General features: G+C 45.6%; 1 pseudogene; it reads left to right on the plus strand.

The window, feature by feature from the left end:
• LOC142209930 (uncharacterized) overlaps positions 1-17,226 on the plus strand; it is a 520,021-nt pseudogene extending 502,795 nt beyond the window's left edge.
• Positions 17,227-18,657: the final 1,431 nt, after the last annotated feature.

Genomic DNA, 18,657 nt, shown 5'->3' on the forward strand with positions numbered 1-18,657 from the left:
CATCGTTGCCTAACAGAACATCGGCCGGCAGCCCGCTCATCACACCAATTGTGCATCGTTTTGGTCCATAACCATAGTCGAGTTCCACGGTAGCTTTAGGAATACGTTTCCGAGTACCTCCTGCCAACTCGATAGAAAGGCCAGGGCCCTCCTCTAGGGCCTCGGGTCGAACTACTCGGGGGTCCGCTACCGTTAGGAAAGCTCCCGAGTCCTGGAATCCAACAACTGTTCGGCCATCCAGTAGGACCTCCTGCAAGTGCTTCCGCTGAGGGTTTGCGGGATGTGTGGCAGAGGGCTGAATCCCATAGACCCCTGGAGGTGGAACAGATGGGTCATTCATGGAGTCATCTGGAAATGGGGCCAAACTTTCTGTCCTAGAGGTGGTTCCCAGGTAGTGAATAGGCCGGGATGCCACGGTGGCCCGTGCCCCCATGTTAATAGGGCAACTAGCTTGCAAATGTCCAGGCCGCCCGCACCCAAAACATCTGCACTCTAGCATTCTTCCAGTAGGTCGTTGTCTAGGGACAGGGTTGTTCATAGCTGGAGGCCGATGGGCTGGGGCAGGGGTAGAGGGGGAATTGTAATCCTGAGGCCGGGCACGAAAGGTGGGTGGCTGGATGAAGGGTGTCTGGCGGACTGTAGTAGTTTTCCGCTCCTCTGCAAACAACCTCTTCCACTGCGGCTTGATGGTCAGGCCCTCATCTGCAAGGGAAGCAGCTTGCTCCACTGTGGCTGGGTTCCGTTCCAGCACCCACTCACGGATCTCAGCGGGGCACTGGGAAAAGAACTGTTCCTTAAGTATGACTTGGAGGATCTTATCGACTGTGACAGCCTCCTCTCCTTCTAGCCAGCGCTTGCATGCTTGCTTCAACTTGTGGGCGAACATGTGGAAGGAGCTTCCCCCATTGTAAGACAAAGAGCGGAACTGAACTCGGTAGGTCTCTGGAGTGACTGCATAATACTTCTGTACCGCTCTTTTAATGGCCTCATAGTCCCGCTGATCACTAGGGTCCATGGCTCTGAAAGCTTCCGCAGCCCCATCTCGTAGGTGCCCCACCAGATACCGGACCCAATCCTTCTCTGGGACTTCCATCAGGTGGCACTGGTGTTCGAAGTCCTGAAAATATCCATCAACATCCCCAGCCGCTTCATCAAAGGTCTTGAAGTGTTTATGGGAGACATATGGTGGTTCTCTCACTGTTGGGCTGGGGGTCGACGTTTGATTATAATTCCGCATAGTTATCTCAGCCATTCGCATTTCATGCGCCATTCTTTCCTTTTCATGCGCCATTCTCTGTTCCTCCTTCTCCGTTTCCTGAGCCCTCTGTAATGCTCTACTCCTTTGCTCTGCAGTTGCTCCTTGCCCCAGCACTGCCAATTCCTCCTCATACAAAACAACCCATCTGCTCTTTTGGGTCTGTACCTGCCACTCCCGTATCTCTACTGTCTCCTGGGGGCAGCCCTCCTCATGGTCGCTTTGCAGGGTCATCTCCTCCAGTGCCTCGATCAGTTGATCTTTCGTTCTTCCCTGGTAACTCAGGTTTAGTTCCCGGGCCCTTACTTGTAGACTTGCCATAGTCCAGTTCCTGTATTCTGAGGTTGTGGCTCCATTAATCGCTGAGCTGCTGTAGTCCATCTCGCTGTCCGCTGTTGATCCCACCGCTGCCAACCAGTTGTCACGGAGCAAAGGTATACGTCTTCCTTTGGATGGTCTTTTGAATCAACACGGACGCAAGAGGTCGGGAGACAACAGCAATTTATTGTAATCCACAAAGTTAGTAGCCGGCGGCGGTCACATCAACCGTAATAACAATAAGTCCACAGAAGTCACAATCCAATGATAGCTTTGGCTCCTTGGTCCTGTAACTAAATCCTGGCTCTCTGCAGAGCTGTGCACAGGCCGGCTAACACATACTAACTGCTAGCTACAACTATATACTAAGACTGTTACACCTATATCTGTGGGTGGGAAGGGCTGAGTCACAGATCCTTCCCCCCTCACCTATACCAAGGAGAGCAGACTCCCTGTCTACTATGGACAATGCACCCTCCAACATCTTCTTGGAGACACTGATCAGATTATCTCCACCCATTGTCCTCACTGGTCCTCACTAGTTAGAGGTATTTGCATACAATGTGCTAACACACTAGACCCTAATCAGCCAACTACACATGGATGTATATAACAGGTTAGAGAATACATTCCACATGAAATATATATTACACATTGCCTATAGTATAGACTCTAACCATCCCGTGACACAGACCATTTTGAGACCGACATCTGGGCGATATATATTGATGTCTCTGATTCTCTTAGCATGTTCTGCAGATTCATTTCCCAACCACTTTACCAGGAGATCCAGTTCCTCACTACATGATAGACCTATGTCTCTGGTGGCGTTTTGGAAAGAGGCTCGCCAGGCTCTGTAGTTTTCAGCACGATCAGTGAACTTTACAAGTCCCTGGGTGACCAACTCACGTCGAGCAAGGAACCTGGCAAAGTTCATGGTGGCTGGAACAGCATTAGAACCAGCTGCTGGTGTGTTGTCAAAGTACCTGCGTGGTGTGTGGTCATACCTGGTGGATGTCTCTGGTTTAGTCCAATCTGTGTAGTACCTTTCAGAAGCAAAGGGTGTCTCTCTAAGTTGGGAAGTATTTCGGATCTTCCGTTCTGGGGGGCAGTTGTTGTAGCCAGTCTTGCATTGATGTGCGTTCTCTGGTTTGTAGTAAGCAGAGTGGTAGTAGTCTTCCTGGCGATCTGAATAATCAGGTTCACTTGGTCTGTTAATGAAGGGCTTTGTATCACGCTCTGCATCTAAGTCGTCATCTGACTTGGAATATTGATAGACGTATTGTGAAGTACGTTGATCTGGATCTTGGAGTTCAAGTTCTGGCTGGAGAACGTCGCGATGAATCTCGGATTCTGAAAGTTCTGCGGCTTCTAAGAATTCAGCTTTTGCTAAGGCGGCTGCTGTCTCTTTCTCAGCATCAAGGCGTGCTTTCTCGGCGTCAAGGCGTGCATTTTCCATCCTTAACTGTATCTCTTTTTCTGTGAAGCTAGCTTTCGCTTTTGCTGCTTCCGCTTCTGCACGGGCAATGGTGGCAGCTTCTCTGATAGATGTCCTGCTAGAGCCATTTGTCAGGGACCTTGTCTTAACTGAAGATGCTCGGCTTTGAGACATGATGTGACCGTTAGGAGGTAGCTGTGTTACCCGTATGCTGACTCTGCGTGGATAATGGCGGGCTCCGTCTGGTCGGATCTCCTCAGCTTGTAATCAGCAGTCGTTTCACTGATCTCGTGAGTCTGCTATAAGCAGTCGTTTCACTATACTGTCCTCATACACGTGACTGAGGTGTGTAATAGACATGTAGCTAAACCCCCTGTCTTCTTAAGAAAAAGGCTTGTGACGTGGTAAACCTCTTTATTGGAAGTTGATGAGAAGACAGGAAAGGTGAAACTATAGGAAGAAATAATGGCACTTAGAATACAATCTGTACAGTGCATATACAGTATATGAGATACATATACAGATACAGATAATCTCAAGTAAGGTATAACATGAGGTAGTAATACAGGATATACAGGCTATGAACAGAACTATGTAATGCATGAAACAAACAGTAAAACAAGGCATAGTGACAGAAGTATAACTCTCTTACCGACTATGCTTGAAACAGGCTTGAGATAGCAAACAACATGGCACAGGTGGAATGGAGTGACCTCCTCACTCAGAGAGATGATGTAAAATGGTGGCTGGAGAGGAAGGAAGTAGAAAAAACCCGGGCACTACCCATAATGCATAGGGCTAGAACTGAGAAGAGGTTACAGTGAATGACCAGTAGATGGTGCTGTTACCACACAATACAAATTTTGCCTATGAGGGCAGAACACTCCCCGCTTGACGTCGGTCGACGTCACTACTAGGTTCGTTAGATGAAAACAAAGGAACAAGTTCTCCCACTAGTCTCAAGAACAATTTGGTCTCACCTTGTTTCCGAATTTTAACCTCTACCTTACGTATAATTCCATCTGTACTCTTGAATGTTTTGGTGATGAAGACACCAAGGGGCCACTCATTACGGTGTGTCTGACAATCTTTCATTAACATCACATCACCAAGCTGGAGGTTAGACTCGCCAGTTTGCCACTTTTTCCTAGGTTGTAGGGTAGGAATGTATTCCTTTTTCCACTTGCCCCAGAAGGCGTTGGAAAGACTTTGTACTACTTGGGCAATTACATTCTTAGGTTGCTCCAGATCAAGAGCTGTGTAAACACGTTTACAATGGTGCCAGCCTGTGTAGACTTTCTCTTTAACCAAGGAGGTAGTCTTGTATGACCAAAATAAGTGAGTCAGGCAGGTGATGGCAAGGATAAGGAATCTCCAAGTAAAGACATTACTGAAGCGATGGGATCCTAGCTGACAGTCTACAGTCTCTGTGTTCAGTACAGATACCTGAGGGCGTAACTCAACATCAGCATGGGGGTCTATGAGCTCAAACATGGTGGTTCTTCTAATGCTGGACTTTGGTCTATACAAGAACGTAGGTCCAGTAAACCACATCGTGTCTTTGAGGCGATTGGCGGCAACGGATCTGGTTGCTAGATCTGCTGGGTTGAAATGTATAGGCACATACTGCCATTGTCCGGAAGAGGTAGACCTTCTGATCCTTAAAACTCTGTTGTTGACGTATACGTAGAAACGTCTAGCTTCATTATAGATGTATCCTAAAACTATCTTGCTGTCAGTATAGAACTTGGCTTCTTTAATGTCCAGATTCATCTCTGCTGTGACCAATTCAGCCAACTCTACTAACACAGCGGTACAAAGTTCCAGACGTGGTATCGTGTGTTCATGGAGCGGCGTCAGCTTTGCTCTGCTCATGATGAACCCTACATGGCATTGTCCACTGGTGTCTATTGTCTTCAAATAAGCTACGGCAGCAATCGCCTTGACTGATGCATCAGAGAAGACACAAAGGGTTTGTGTTGCAACCTTGACAGTTGATACAGAAACATAAGAGCGTCCAATGTGAAGATTTGATAAGGCTGATAGGGAATTCCTCCAGGACAACCAGTTGGCTTTTTCCTGTATGGGGAGAGGAGTGTCCCAGTCCGTCACCTCTTTGGTGAAGTCTCTTAACATAGCTTTGCCTTCGATGATTACTGGAGCTGCAAAACCCAGTGGGTCGTATAGACTGCTTATAGTCGATAGCACTCCTCTGCGTGTGAAGGGCTTTTCGTCTTTGCCAACCTGGAAGGTAAAGGTGTCAGCTTTAATGTCCCAGAGTAGGCCAAGACTTTGTTGCATAGGAAGGGGATCGACACCTAGATCCAAATCCTTTAAATCATTTGAACGGTCCTGAGAAGGAAAGGCTTCCATCAATTTCTGGCAGTTAGAAGCAATTTTGTGTAACCTTAAGTTATATAGAGCAAGCGTTTCCTTGGCTCTCTTTAGAAGACTAATCGCGGACTCAATTGTGGGCATGGATTTCAAACAGTCATCCACATAGAAATCCTTTTCTACGAAGAGTCTGACATCTGTTCCGTACTCTGCTTCGACTTCCTGAGCCGCGCGTCTCAGCCCGTAGATGGCGACCGCAGGAGAAGGGCTATTACCAAAGATGTGTACCTTCATCCGATATTCCGTAATGTCTTTAGACAGGTCGCTATCCTCGAACCACAAGAATCTCAGAAAATTCCTATGTTCTTTCTTGACAAGAAAACAATGGAACATCTGTTGGATGTCGGCTGTAAATGCAATGGAATCTTGGCGAAAGTGTAAGAGTACTCCTATGAGCTTGTTGTTCAGATCTGGGCCTGACAGCAGGACGTCATTCAATGAGACACCTTCGTATTTGGCGCTTGAATCAAACACCACTCTGATCTGACCAGGCTTCTTTGGGTGATAGACCCCGAACATGGGCAGGTACCAGCGTTCTTCAGAGTCTGGAAGAGTAGGTGCTAACTCTGCGTGACCATTCTGGAATATCTTTTCCATGAAGGTAAAGAAATGATCTCTCATCTCTGGCTTGCTTTGTAGTCTGTGCTTGAGGGAGACAAATCGTTTGTACGCTTGTCCTCTATTGTCCGGTAAGCGTTGCCTCTGAGGCTTGAATGGTAGGGGTGCAACCCAACTCTTTGTTTCATCTTGCACCATTCCGTTATCCATTATATCAAGGAACAGTTTATCTTCAAATGACATTGCTATATGATCGTCTTTTCTTGTCTTGTGAAAAACTGTGCACCCTAAGTGATCTTGATTGCTTTCCCATATGCAGTCATCACAGGCAGGACTACACATGATATTTGGTGGTGAAGTGCTATGTGGCAGTTCCTTCATGAAGAAGTGATTTTCACATGGTTGGAGGAGAGATGGACGTCCACACTCGAGTGTATTGGTAAGCATGCTGTTGACTGTTGTGGGTTTGTGTAGACCTCCCAAACAGACCTCTCCTACGATGACCCATCCTAGGTCCAGTCTCTGGGCATAAGGAGTGTTGTGGGGACCATTGATCTGTTGTCTAACCTTGTGGACTTGCAGAATATCTCTACCAAGGAGCAAGACTATCTGAGCCTCTGGATCAAGGTTCGGAATCAGATGTGCAATATGCTTCAGATGAGGTTGATGCACTGCTGCCTCAGGGGTGGGTATCTCAGGTCTATTGTCTGGAATTTGGTTGCATTCCAGTATAGTTGGCAGGGGCAGACACACCTTGCCATCTATGGACTCTACTACGTAGTCTCTTGCTCTCCTTCCAGCCGTCTGTACCATACCGGCACATGTTTTCAGAGAGTAGGGTGCACTGGGTCCTTCAATATTAAAGCTATCAAAGAAGGCAGACTTGGCTAACGACCTATTACTTTGATCGTCCAGAATTGCGTACACTTTGATGGCCTTGTTCCGGTCACTTGCTGGGTAGATTCTCACTAGAGAGATTTTAGAGCAGGACCTGCCTCCTCTGAGGCCTCCACATACCTCTGTACATTTAGAAGTGACTGCTGGAGTGTCCGTATTAATGTCTTTTGACTCCCCGCTATGCTCTTGGGTTTGGGGAACAGTCCGCTGTGGTGGTCCAGGGTGTATAGCTGAGTTATGTTCTGAGCTGTCACATTCGGAACACTTTGGATTGACCTCGCAGTCTCTAGCGAAATGTGAAGTTGAAGAGCAGCATTTGAAGCAGATGTTGTTCTCCTTAAGGAAGGCTTTCCAGTCCTCCAGTGACTTTTCCCTGAAGGTTCTACACTTAAGTAGGGAATGTGGCTTCTTGTGTAAGGGACACTGTCTGCTTGGGTCCTTGTCTAGACATGGGCTAGACTCTTGGCTGACTGAACCTGTGGAGGAAACGTTAGTTTTGTGCACTTCAACCAATGCTCTATGAGGTTTACTAACATGGGTGGTACCACATGACAACATGAAATCAAAGCTTGGATCATTTCTGATTTTTGCTTGTTCAGAGACAAAATCTACAAATACATCAAATGGGGGAAATGGCACTTTGTGAACCTGTTTATAGTGAGAACCATGCATAACCCACTTCTCTTGTAAATTATATGGGAGTTTCTGAACTATGGGGTTAACACCTCTGGCAGTATCAAGAAATGTCAATCCTACCAAATCTCCTCCTGCCTTTGCTACACACAACTCCGATAACAAGTCACTTAACCCTCTAAGCTTTGGATAGTCTCTGTTAGCTATCTTAGGAAAGTCCTTGATTCTTTTGAATAAGGCACTTTCTATGACCTCAGGTGAGCCATAGCACTCATTAAGTCTATCTCAGACTGTCACGGAGCAAAGGTATACGTCTTCCTTTGGATGGTCTTTTGAATCAACACGGACGCAAGAGGTCGGGAGACAACAGCAATTTATTGTAATCCACAAAGTTAGTAGCCGGCGGCGGTCACATCAACCGTAATAACAATAAGTCCACAGAAGTCACAATCCAATGATAGCTTTGGCTCCTTGGTCCTGTAACTAAATCCTGGCTCTCTGCAGAGCTGTGCACAGGCCGGCTAACACATACTAACTGCTAGCTACAACTATATACTAAGACTGTTACACCTATATCTGTGGGTGGGAAGGGCTGAGTCACAGATCCTTCCCCCCTCACCTATACCAAGGAGAGCAGACTCCCTGTCTACTATGGACAATGCACCCTCCAACATCTTCTTGGAGACACTGATCAGATTATCTCCACCCATTGTCCTCACTGGTTCTCACTAGTTAGAGGTATTTGCATACAATGTGCTAACACACTAGACCCTAATCAGCCAACTACACATTGATGTATATAACAGGTTAGAGAATACATTCCACATGAAATATATATTACACATTGCCTATAGTATAGACTCTAACCATCCCGTGACAACCCCTCCCCCTCTCAAAACATGTGCATGACACAATTGGCCTACACAGGTAAATTGGGGAATGCACATCAGTCTCTATAGCTCATATGTCCTGCTGGGATAACCCATCCGCGTTCTGGTGTTGGTTCCCTCGGCGGTACTGAATGGTAAAGTTGTAGGGTTGAAGGGCTGGCATCTGGCAGAAAATCCGGTCGATCCATGTTGGCGTCTCTCTGAGCTTGGCTTCGGGTCACTGCTCCCACAAAGTGGCACTGTAGATTTCCAACATCGTTGCCTAACAGAACATCGGCCGGCAGCCCGCTCATCACACCAATTGTGCATCGTTTTGGTCCATAACCATAGTCGAGTTCCACGGTAGCTTTAGGAATACGTTTCCGAGTACCTCCTGCCAACTCGATAGAAAGGCCAGGGCCCTCCTCTAGGGCCTCGGGTCGAACTACTCGGGGGTCCGCTACCGTTAGGAAAGCTCCCGAGTCCTGGAATCCAACAACTGTTCGGCCATCCAGTAGGACCTCCTGCAAGTGCTTCCGCTGAGGGTTTGCGGGATGTGTGGCAGAGGGCTGAATCCCATAGACCCCTGGAGGTGGAACAGATGGGTCATTCATGGAGTCATCTGGAAATGGGGCCAAACTTTCTGTCCTAGAGGTGGTTCCCAGGTAGTGAATAGGCCGGGATGCCACGGTGGCCCGTGCCCCCATGTTAATAGGGCAACTAGCTTGCAAATGTCCAGGCCGCCCGCACCCAAAACATCTGCACTCTAGCATTCTTCCAGTAGGTCGTTGTCTAGGGACAGGGTTGTTCATAGCTGGAGGCCGATGGGCTGGGGCAGGGGTAGAGGGGGAATTGTAATCCTGAGGCCGGGCACGAAAGGTGGGTGGCTGGATGAAGGGTGTCTGGCGGACTGTAGTAGTTTTCCGCTCCTCTGCAAACAACCTCTTCCACTGCGGCTTGATGGTCAGGCCCTCATCTGCAAGGGAAGCAGCTTGCTCCACTGTGGCTGGGTTCCGTTCCAGCACCCACTCACGGATCTCAGCGGGGCACTGGGAAAAGAACTGTTCCTTAAGTATGACTTGGAGGATCTTATCGACTGTGACAGCCTCCTCTCCTTCTAGCCAGCGCTTGCATGCTTGCTTCAACTTGTGGGCGAACATGTGGAAGGAGCTTCCCCCATTGTAAGACAAAGAGCGGAACTGAACTCGGTAGGTCTCTGGATGACTGCATAATACTTCTGTACCGCTCTTTTAATGGCCTCATAGTCCCGCTGATCACTAGGGTCCATGGCTCTGAAAGCTTCCGCAGCCCCATCTCGTAGGTGCCCCACCAGATACCGGACCCAATCCTTCTCTGGGACTTCCATCAGGTGGCACTGGTGTTCGAAGTCCTGAAAATATCCATCAACATCCCCAGCCGCTTCATCAAAGGTCTTGAAGTGTTTATGGGAGACATATGGTGGTTCTCTCACTGTTGGGCTGGGGGTCGACGTTTGATTATAATTCCGCATAGTTATCTCAGCCATTCGCATTTCATGCGCCATTCTTTCCTTTTCATGCGCCATTCTCTGTTCCTCCTTCTCCGTTTCCTGAGCCCTCTGTAATGCTCTACTCCTTTGCTCTGCAGTTGCTCCTTGCCCCAGCACTGCCAATTCCTCCTCATACAAAACAACCCATCTGCTCTTTTGGGTCTGTACCTGCCACTCCCGTATCTCTACTGTCTCCTGGGGGCAGCCCTCCTCATGGTCGCTTTGCAGGGTCATCTCCTCCAGTGCCTCGATCAGTTGATCTTTCGTTCTTCCCTGGTAACTCAGGTTTAGTTCCCGGGCCCTTACTTGTAGACTTGCCATAGTCCAGTTCCTGTATTCTGAGGTTGTGGCTCCATTAATCGCTGAGCTGCTGTAGTCCATCTCGCTGTCCGCTGTTGATCCCACCGCTGCCAACCAGTTGTCACGGAGCAAAGGTATACGTCTTCCTTTGGATGGTCTTTTGAATCAACACGGACGCAAGAGGTCGGGAGACAACAGCAATTTATTGTAATCCACAAAGTTAGTAGCCGGCGGCGGTCACATCAACCGTAATAACAATAAGTCCACAGAAGTCACAATCCAATGATAGCTTTGGCTCCTTGGTCCTGTAACTAAATCCTGGCTCTCTGCAGAGCTGTGCACAGGCCGGCTAACACATACTAACTGCTAGCTACAACTATATACTAAGACTGTTACACCTATATCTGTGGGTGGGAAGGGCTGAGTCACAGATCCTTCCCCCCTCACCTATACCAAGGAGAGCAGACTCCCTGTCTACTATGGACAATGCACCCTCCAACATCTTCTTGGAGACACTGATCAGATTATCTCCACCCATTGTCCTCACTGGTCCTCACTAGTTAGAGGTATTTGCATACAATGTGCTAACACACTAGACCCTAATCAGCCAACTACACATGGATGTATATAACAGGTTAGAGAATACATTCCACATGAAATATATATTACACATTGCCTATAGTATAGACTCTAACCATCCCGTGACACAGACCATTTTGAGACCGACATCTGGGCGATATATATTGATGTCTCTGATTCTCTTAGCATGTTCTGCAGATTCATTTCCCAACCACTTTACCAGGAGATCCAGTTCCTCACTACATGATAGACCTATGTCTCTGGTGGCGTTTTGGAAAGAGGCTCGCCAGGCTCTGTAGTTTTCAGCACGATCAGTGAACTTTACAAGTCCCTGGGTGACCAACTCACGTCGAGCAAGGAACCTGGCAAAGTTCATGGTGGCTGGAACAGCATTAGAACCAGCTGCTGGTGTGTTGTCAAAGTACCTGCGTGGTGTGTGGTCATACCTGGTGGATGTCTCTGGTTTAGTCCAATCTGTGTAGTACCTTTCAGAAGCAAAGGGTGTCTCTCTAAGTTGGGAAGTATTTTGGATCTTCCGTTCTGGGGGGCAGTTGTTGTAGCCAGTCTTGCATTGATGTGCGTTCTCTGGTTTGTAGTAAGCAGAGTGGTAGTAGTCTTCCTGGCGATCTGAATAATCAGGTTCACTTGGTCTGTTAATGAAGGGCTTTGTATCACGCTCTGCATCTAAGTCGTCATCTGACTTGGAATATTGATAGACGTATTGTGAAGTACGTTGATCTGGATCTTGGAGTTCAAGTTCTGGCTGGAGAACGTCGCGATGAATCTCGGATTCTGAAAGTTCTGCGGCTTCTAAGAATTCAGCTTTTGCTAAGGCGGCTGCTGTCTCTTTCTCAGCATCAAGGCGTGCTTTCTCGGCGTCAAGGCGTGCATTTTCCATCCTTAACTGTATCTCTTTTTCTGTGAAGCTAGCTTTCGCTTTTGCTGCTTCCGCTTCTGCACGGGCAATGGTGGCAGCTTCTCTGATAGATGTCCTGCTAGAGCCATTTGTCAGGGACCTTGTCTTAACTGAAGATGCTCGGCTTTGAGACATGATGTGACCGTTAGGAGGTAGCTGTGTTACCCGTATGCTGACTCTGCGTGGATAATGGCGGGCTCCGTCTGGTCGGATCTCCTCAGCTTGTAATCAGCAGTCGTTTCACTGATCTCGTGAGTCTGCTATAAGCAGTCGTTTCACTATACTGTCCTCATACACGTGACTGAGGTGTGTAATAGACATGTAGCTAAACCCCCTGTCTTCTTAAGAAAAAGGCTTGTGACGTGGTAAACCTCTTTATTGGAAGTTGATGGGAAGACAGGAAAGGTGAAACTATAGGAAGAAATAATGGCACTTAGAATACAATCTGTACAGTGCATATACAGTATATGAGATACATATACAGATACATATACAGATAATCTCAAGTAAGGTATAACATGAGGTAGTAATACAGGATATACAGGCTATGAACAGAACTATGTAATGCATGAAACAAACAGTAAAACAAGGCATAGTGACAGAAGTATAACTCTCTTACCGACTATGCTTGAAACAGGCTTGAGATAGCAAACAACATGGCACAGGTGGAATGGAGTGACCTCCTCACTCAGAGAGATGATGTAAAATGGTGGCTGGAGAAGAAGGAAGTAGAAAAAAACCCGGGCACTACCCATAATGCATAGGGCTAGAACTGAGAAGAGGTTACAGTGAATGACCAGTAGATGGTGCTGTTACCACACAATACAAATTTTGCCTATGAGGGCAGAACAGGAATATCAAAATTTACAAGTGTAATTTTACTCTACAAAATAAGCTAGCGTTTACTCAGTGTGAATGCACCCTTATTCGAACTTGTTCAATCTGAAACACATCTTGTTAGGTTCACCCATCTCTAAGTAAGACTATGTAGTGACAGTGATGCAAAAATATGTCACCATGTGCTACATAGACGTGAGATACAGTTACTTCAAGCTGTAAGAAGGGGTTACAGGAGCTTATTCACATTACACTTTGTCAACTATCCACAGGAGAGAGAATATACAAGATCTACCCCGTATTATCTCCTCATGTTATATCTTATTATCTCCAGGAATTGTCTATTTCTACATGGGATTGTATATGATTTTACATTGACTTCCAATCATGTTCCTACAGTATAGGATCCTCTCAGTGGATAAGGGCAAGATGGCGGAGAAAATATTACATCTCACCTTAGAGATCCTGCACCAGCTTACTGGAGAGGTGAGAGATTCTGATGATGTCACATTACATCATTCTTATCTATAGTAATAACAGATGATATGACTGGAGAGGTGAGGGACTCTGGGAATGGATGGAGTGAGATTTATTAATGTGTCTCTCCATAAACAGGATTACACAGTAGTGAAGAAGACCTCTAGTGGGCGCTGTCAAGCTCCTGTATGTGAAGGATGGGGGAGAACCCAGAGCCCAATCCCGGGGCCTCCACCTCACTCCCTGATACATGAGGAGATCAATGGACAGAAGATCCTAGAACTCACCAACAAGATGATTGAGCTGCTGACTGGAGAGGTGACACTGCTGGGACATTATACAGGAGCGCTATGAAGGGATCTGGTGATGACTGTATCATTGTGTTGTCAGGTTCCTATAAGGTGTCAGGATGTCACTGTCTATTTCTCCATGGAGGAGTGGGAGTATTTAGAAGGACACAAAGATGTGTACAAGGAGGTGATGATGGAGGATCAGCAGCCCCTCACATCAGCAGGTAATAGACATGACTAAATACACACGGCCTCTCATTATCTGTATGGAAAGAATGAATTCAGTCCCTGTATGTGTTTCCTCCAGTTCCATCCAGTAAGAGAACATCACCGGAGAGATGTCCTAGTCCTCTTCTACTACAGGACTGTAAGGAAGAAAATGTCCTCCAGGATGATCAGGTAGATGGTGTCAGGGTCTGGGGTTGCTAGGTGGGGTGGCATAGACACAAAAGTCCAGATTCTTTAGTCCAAAACAAGGGTAGAGTTTATTTTCACTCATAAAGGTAGTGCAGCAACTAAAGGAAACAATAAAAAAAATAAATACCTGCCCGGCTAGGCTCTAACTCAACATAGGTTACCTCACCTATAATAGCAGACTCAACAGTAGGTTGCATCAACCAGGACAGCTCCAACAGTCTGACCTTCCTGCTGTGTCTCCAGCCAAGTTCTCTCCACAGTCTTGCTGCTGGAACTGACCTTTTAAACCTCACTGATGAGGACAATTGACAGCAACTGACACACTGCAGAAACATCCACAATGTGTGGACTGGAGGGGGTTGGAATAACAGGTCCCACTACCAACCTATCTGCCATTCCTAAAAATCCAGCCCAATAGAGAACTTGAATAACGCTCAGCAGACAAAAGTTATCTGCTAAGAACCAGTCTTTCTGGAGTTTTTCATCTCACCCACCTGAGTAGTCTGGGTGATATGTACATCCCCTCCATTATCTGACCAGCCATCGGCTTACAATGGAGATAAGGTGACATGAAATCTTCCTCTGCCCTGTAGAAGGGCTGTGAAAGGGCCCTGTGAAGGGCTCGTGGTCAGTCTGGTTTTATCCCACACTATTAGATGTTTTCTACTTGTGTAATGAGAAAGGTGGAGATGGCAGGATAAAGCCGACCATAGACATGACATGTTGTCTGGATCTTCTCACAGTTTTCTGGCTATGGAGGCTGCTGGTTGGAATAAGGAACCAACATGGTGGATTTATCCAGGAGACCTGCAGCTATTTGGTCATATAACTCCTGCTGACATTTTTGGTGGTCATAATGAATGATCTTTTCTTCTCCTATAAAACATCCCACGTGACTTCTCCATCTGTCTGACTTTTAAAATTCTTGTTTCACAGCTTTTGCATCTGGGTGAAGATCTGAACATTATTGTTGTTCCAGAGACTTATGTGAGGGGTGATGAGGAGTGTAAGGAGGACATTCCTACAGGTTACTGGCCAGGTGAGTAGTAACTAGAGATGAGAAATTGGTTCATAATGAGTCAGTTCTTTATTAATTTTTTCAAACAAAAAATCTCATCTCCTTAGTGGTTTCCATATTTAATTACCAGACATCTGCCGTACTATTACAGCAGATATCGGGAAAGGGTTAAAGGGGTATTCCCACGTCGCATACTCACCAGTCATCACTGCTGTAAAATCTTCTTTCTTCCTGGTTTCTTGTGTCATTTGGTGGGCGGGGTTTCATGCAACCTGCCATTTGGCTCCGCCACAAATTAGTGTGTTGCTCCGCCCACCGCATAGCGTGATCCTATGGGACAACTGAAGGACCTGTGATGTCATCAAAGGTCCTCAAACAACACAATATGCACAATACTGCCTGTATTGCCATAATGAACACAATTGAATTTGCTAACCTGAGAAATGGGAGAACAGAAGACAAGTCCAGAAATGCAAGCAGCTCCTCTCCCCTATCTGATAGCAGGGATGTAGGTCAGGTGGTGTAGACATAGGAATAGCTAGAAACACAGGCTGGCTCCCGTGCACTTAGCCCCTCCTCCCTCCCCCCTGAGAGCAGCAGATACATCACTTGACTTTTGAGCAGATAAGTCAAGGGCTGTGTCAACAATGAATTGAATAAAGTAAGATAGTGGACAAACAAAGCAGTTTTGCTGAAGCAGTGTATTTAGGAAAAGGTGGTTACTATGGACAAAAAGCCAGTCCTGCTTTGCTTTTTAGCCTCTGACCATTTACCACTGATGTTCCTAGAAGTACAGGCCGCTGCCTTTGTGCCTTCTTTTTTGAATCACCCTGTAGTAAGGACTATGTAGCAGAATACGGCAACAAATGCTTGTAACATGCCAGGCTAGTGGGGGAAAATCATTGGACCTAATTTCAATTAATGGGATTGGTCAGACGCAGTTACGGTCATCATTGTTTCATTGTTTTTCTACTACAATGGGGCAGAAGAAGAGGAATAACAATGCTTATGTGAACAGAGCCTAAGTCAGTTAGTCACTGAATTTCTCTTAATGCCTTGTAACTTGTATGGGCATTTTGAGATACAAATGCTATAAAATCTCAATATAATTTTTATGATAGGTTGTATTATTGAAAAATCTAAATCTTGATAGAATTGTAATGTTATATTTTTCGTAAATAATCCGTTCTTTTCTTGGCAGATGACTGTACCAGGAGCTCGGAGGGACATCTCATATCTTCAGATTATAAAGCAGATGATGGTGGTATCACACAAGATACATATGAAGAGCAAGTCATTATCCCAGATATACCCTCAGCCCTTTGCAGTAAAGGTCTATCTTATGATGCATCTCAATCTGTGATGCAAGATAAAAGTCGTACAGTGGGTATTAGGCGTCAAAAAATTCACAAAGGAGAGAAGCCATTTTCATGTTCAGAATGCGGGAAATGTTTTGCATTAAAATCAACACTTGCTAAACATCAGAGAGGTCACACAGGGGAGAAGCCATATTCATGTTTAGAATGTGGGAAATGTTTTACATGTAAATCAAATCTTGTTACTCATCAGAGAATTCACACAGGTGAGAGGCCATATTCATGTTCAGAATGTGGGAAATGTTTTACATGCAAATCAAATCTTGTTACTCATCAGAGAATTCACACAGGGAATAAGCCATATTCATGTTCAGAATGTGGGAAATGTTATATCCAGAATTCAGATCTTGTGATACATATGAGAATTCACACAGGAGAGAAGCCATATTCATGTTCAGAATGTGAGAAATGTTTTAAACAGAAATCAGAACTTGTGATACATCAGAGAATTCACACTAGAGAGCAGCCATTTTCATGTTCAGAGTGTGGGAAATATTTTACATGTAGATCAAAGCTTTCTAGACATCACAGAATTCACACCGGGGAGAAGCCATATTCATGTTCAGAATGCGGAAAATATTTCAACAAGAGATCAGATGTTGTGATACATAAGAGAATTCATGCAGGGGTGAAACCGTATTCATGCTCAGTATGTGGGAAATGTTGTAACCAGAAATCGGATCTTGAGATACATCAGAGAATTCATACAGGAGAGAAGCCATATTCATGTTCAGAATGTGGGAAATGTTTTACATGTAAATCAAATCTTGTTAATCACCAGATAATTCATACAGGGGAGAAGCCATATTCATGTTCAGAATGTGGGAAATGTTATAACCATATATCAAATCTTGTTAAACATCAGAGAATTCACACAGGGGAGAAGCCATATTCATGTTCAGAATGTGGGAAAAGTTATAACTATTCATCAGATCTTGTTATACATAAGAGAACTCACACAGGGGAGAAGCCATATTCATGTTCAGAATGTGGGAAGTGTTATATAAGTAAATCAGCGCTTGTGATTCATAAGAGGATTCACACAGGGGAAAAGCCATATTCATGTTCATGAATGTGGTAAATAGTTTAGGCATTAATCATGGTTTCTTAAACTTGAGAGAAGTCACACAAGGGGAAAACCATTGTCATGTTAAGAAATTTTATATGGGAAACATTCAACAAAAAATTCTTGTTATACATGATAGAAGTATTTTATGTTCAGAATGAGGGAAGTGTATACAGGTAGTCCTTGGGTTACGATGGTCTCGGGTTACGACGTTTCGTGGTTACGACTAGAGATGAGCATAAAAAGTAAAGCTCCCTCGTAACAGAAAGCTGCCAGCACTCCCGACTAGCAAGGACGAGCCTGCGGCAAATCAACGCTGGTTCTTCAGCAGGCTCGTCCTTGTTCGTCAGAAGAGAGCTGGCAGCTTGCTGTTACAAGGGAGCTTACTTTTACTCATAGGAATGAATTGACCAGCGTTGATTGGCCAGTGTACAGCATTCGGCCAATCAATGCTGGTTCTGCCGGAGGCTCGTATGTGAGGAAGCAAGTCTAAGATCAGACCACAGCAGTCTCCATTGTAGTCCGATTTTAGACTCCGCCTCCTAGCCAGCGTTGATTGGCCAAATGCTGTACACTGGCCAATCAACGCTGGCCAATGCATTCCTAAGATAAAAAGTAAGCTCCCGCATAAACGCAAGCTGCCAGCTCTCCCTGTACAGTACGTGATTTAGTGTGCAGCGGCTTGGAACCGAGGAAGACTGTACTGTACATTGATCCGTTCCTACGCGTCGTCGTATGGTATGTTTCCGACTTACGCCGAAATTCGGTTTACGACACCTCGTAAGAACGCGGACTACCTGTAATATATATGGTGATTTTTTGTTTTATTACTCTTGCATGATAAAAACATTTTTATTATAAAATAAATAATTTCTTTTTGCCACACCATATTCTAAGAGCTACAACTTTTTCATTTCTCAATTGATCGAGCTTTGTAGGGGCATATATTTTGCAGAACAAGGTGTAGTTTTCATCTTTACTCTTTGGGGTACATTCAACATTTAATTAAACTTTTTTTTTACATTTTTACTAGGGGACAAACCTGCGATTGATCACTTGTATAATACAGTGCAATACGTCTGTAACATGGATATTCAGTCTTTTAGGGCTTTGAACATGGCAGTGCAGGAGGCCACAACCCGGCTTCAGGCTGTCATAGAAACTGTTCAGAACCCCCTGGGAGGCCTATGGGCTGGCAGAGGGAACGCCTTTAAGAAATCAAAGTCATTCATCCGCAGTAGTTGCGGCAGGGACATTGCTGTGTGTGTCAGAGTTCCTGCTGCTGATCATACGAATAAACTGGCATTACCTGCACGATCACCATGACGAATATATTTGTCATGAAGCAGGAAGGGGACTTAAACCTGGGATTTCCAGATCCTCTGTATCATGTACTGCAATACTCCTGCATTGCGGTACAATGCTGATATAGTCGCTATGTTATTGGGATTATTAGGGCCCCTTCACACGGAGGATACGCTGGCTGATTCT

The sequence above is a fragment of the Leptodactylus fuscus genome, chromosome 6 (assembly GCF_031893055.1).
Source record: "Leptodactylus fuscus isolate aLepFus1 chromosome 6, aLepFus1.hap2, whole genome shotgun sequence".
Taxonomy (NCBI): Eukaryota; Metazoa; Chordata; class Amphibia; order Anura; family Leptodactylidae; genus Leptodactylus; species Leptodactylus fuscus.